This window comes from Anopheles ziemanni, chromosome 3, assembly GCF_943734765.1.
Source record: "Anopheles ziemanni chromosome 3, idAnoZiCoDA_A2_x.2, whole genome shotgun sequence".
Taxonomy (NCBI): Eukaryota; Metazoa; Arthropoda; class Insecta; order Diptera; family Culicidae; genus Anopheles; species Anopheles ziemanni.
In genome coordinates this window covers 11,027,210-11,030,159 of record NC_080706.1, presented here as the reverse complement: position 1 = coordinate 11,030,159, position 2,950 = coordinate 11,027,210, and positions in this window count along the sequence as shown.

The following is a 2,950-nucleotide window of genomic DNA, read 5'->3' as shown; positions in this document are numbered from 1 at the left end:
GCTCGCATCATCGTTCGCTGATCGAGCTGGAGCCTTCTTTTTTCGGCGTGAGAGACCGCTACTTCCGGATGTTGCTGTCCGGGTAGATTATTATTCGTCAAATTATTTAAATCTTTCTCTTTCATGTACAACAATGTTTAACTATGGTAATGTATTTTATTTACATCATAACCGCAATGCACCTTCGCCCCACCGAGTCTCGATTTGAAGGATCCTTAATCAACGAGGAAGGTGTTTATGAAAGTTCAGCAGAATTATTTCCATTGGACTAAAAGGGTGCACTTCAATAAAAATGTAAACTACCCCGGTCAAAGCATAATTTAAAGTTCCCACTTCATTCATATTCATCGCACTGGAAATGTAATTTCCTCAGTTGTTCTTGTTCGCCGAGCCGGAAGCGTCCATCGATAACGAAACGAAACCTTTTTCTAAAGCCACAGTAGCACGTTTCGAGGGTTTTCGGGCCATCAGCCTTTCACAATCGGCCTGATCGTATCCTACCCGGTGGCAGGTTGCTGTTGCTGGTGGCACTACCAACATCCGTTACCACGGTTAACCTTGTTGTGTTCGCCGGTTCGTATTTTTTCTTTCTCCGTACCATTATTGCGATATTCCTACTTGCTTTCTCTTTACTTTTGGTTTTTGTTTTGGCGTTGTTATGATCTTTAGCCTTCCGATTTACTCTTTCTTGCGCCATTTCTACTGTCTTCATTTGACCGATTCTGGGACATTGTGTGTTTGTATCTTGCTGTGAGTGCCAAAACGCTACCTTCCTGCCGGTCCAGGTGTGATTTTTTCCGGTCATTACTTCGGGCCCTTGTTCACGGGCACCTCTTTACCTTACCGGTTCCCCATCCCTCGCTTTTCCTTTTGCACATTAGCCATTATGTGAATGAAAGCATTCGTTCATTAATCATAAACCTCTCCTTCTAATGATCTGCACCCAGATGTAAATCTCAACCAACATTTGTGCCAAACCTAAACTGCCAGCTTGGGAGAGGAATGAAGGCAAGGAAAAAAATCTCGACATAGCTCCTCGCACTTCCGGTCACTTCCTCTCGCGCATGATACCCCGTTAACGTTGGAGTTAAAAAATACAACATGAATAATAAATCCCCCATTTCGCTCCGGTTCCGGTTCGGTCCAGCGGGGAAGTGTGGTGTGAAAGAGATAGGAGGTAATAGAGAAGAGGAGGAGTGAAAGAGAGGAGAAAGAGATAGAGAAGGTAAAAGACACGGTGGGGACACCGAGCTTGTGATTGTGCGACTTTATGCTTCACCGGAAAGAGGTAACGAAGCAGAGGCTGTAAGTTAAGTTGGTCATCGCGAAGCGATTGCGAAACCTTTCCCAGGCGCCTCGAAGCGGCCTCTAGCAATCCCCTCACCCCTATTCTCTCTTCGCGTGCTCTTTACCACCCTGTTTTATTTATCCACAACTCGTTCATCCCTGACGCACAGCAGAGGGAAAAGCGGAGCGGTCGCGTGAAGCCGCGGTATAACGTGGTAAAAGCGGATTTAGCTCGTTACTATGGCGCGGACAATACTTTTTCGTGGTAGTGGTAATGTTTTTTTTTTCTTTTCGCGCCTGCCTTACTCGTGCTTCCGGTGGAGCAGTTCTTTTTGCCTTTGGTGCGCCTTTCTGCATCTTCGTCATTCGCCAGAAGTTCGTCCGGTTCAGCCAAACGGAAGATCATGATCTCGTCCATGGAAACGCACCGAAACGGTTCGGTCGGCGCTGTTTCCACCGACCGAAAGGTGTAAATCATCCACCTAGACGACCGGGTGGCCATTACGCGGCCGAACACTGGATCCGGTTCCGTTCGGCACGCGGTGCACTCGTTACATCGGCATTCGACAATAAAAAAGTGCACCTTCGAAGCAACCTTCGGTTTTTACCATGCGTAAAGCGTGTGAGTAGCGGCATATCCTGCTGGTGTGAGTGTGTGTTTGTTTGTAATTTCTGACGTGAACTTGCGTCGGAGCACGAATGGTTTGCATTAGACACGTGACCGAGCGCCACCTGGAACCGCCCGCCTCCAGGGCTGGGGAAACACGGACCTTCCGCAAGATCCGTTTCGCACAAGGTTTAAACTTTCCGCCGGACGCTGTAGGTCGCTGCGGTTTCGCGTGATGGACAGCCGCTTTGTTGAACGTAGGCTGGCTGTCTTGGCGGTTCGTGGAACCGCTCGTTACGGTTGTAATTTAGGAATAAAGTTTAGGTTTTTGGAAATCCCATCGGGCAAGTTGTGCAACTCAACGGTTCAATTAGGGGCTATTTTTAATCGAAGTAGCATTGAGATTGATTTTCGTACGCTATTATGAACCGTTTAGCTCTTTTCTTTACTTTACTTGTTTAGAAAGTTTGGCTTTCTCTTCAGGCAAATTTTCCGGAACTGTTTTCTTTAGCAAACTCGCCAGAACTCTAATTTTGTTTGTTTACTTAACAACACTTCGGAAGTCGATCTGGAAAGAAGAAAAAGTGGAAAGCGGCTCCCGGCTGGAAAACACTCGGTCTGGGGCGTCAAACCAAACCTCCCGAGACGAGATGTGGAGTGCAGAGAACAGAAGCGCCGGAGAAACAAACGGTTCATCTGCCGAGCGAAAAGTGAGCCATCAAAACGGACCCGCGCCCGCTTATCGTCTGCGTCGCCGTTTCGACCCGGAACTGCTGGAGGGAAAACCAGGCCAGTTCAGTGGTACAACCGGGTATGGGTTCACCGGGCTGGATTGTGACCGAGTGCCGGTTAGTATGTGTTTTTTTTTTGTTTTTCTCTTCATTCGAGGCAATAAAGCCAAAGCAGGACAAAACAATAAAAGCGTCCGGTCCCGAGCCCTGGCTGGGCGGGATGTTTCAGATTTTTCCACCGCATTAACACAGAAAATGACACGGGGGAAACAATAAATTCTAGCACTTGTGAAATTCCTCCTCCTTCTCTTCGGCGTTGCTTTTT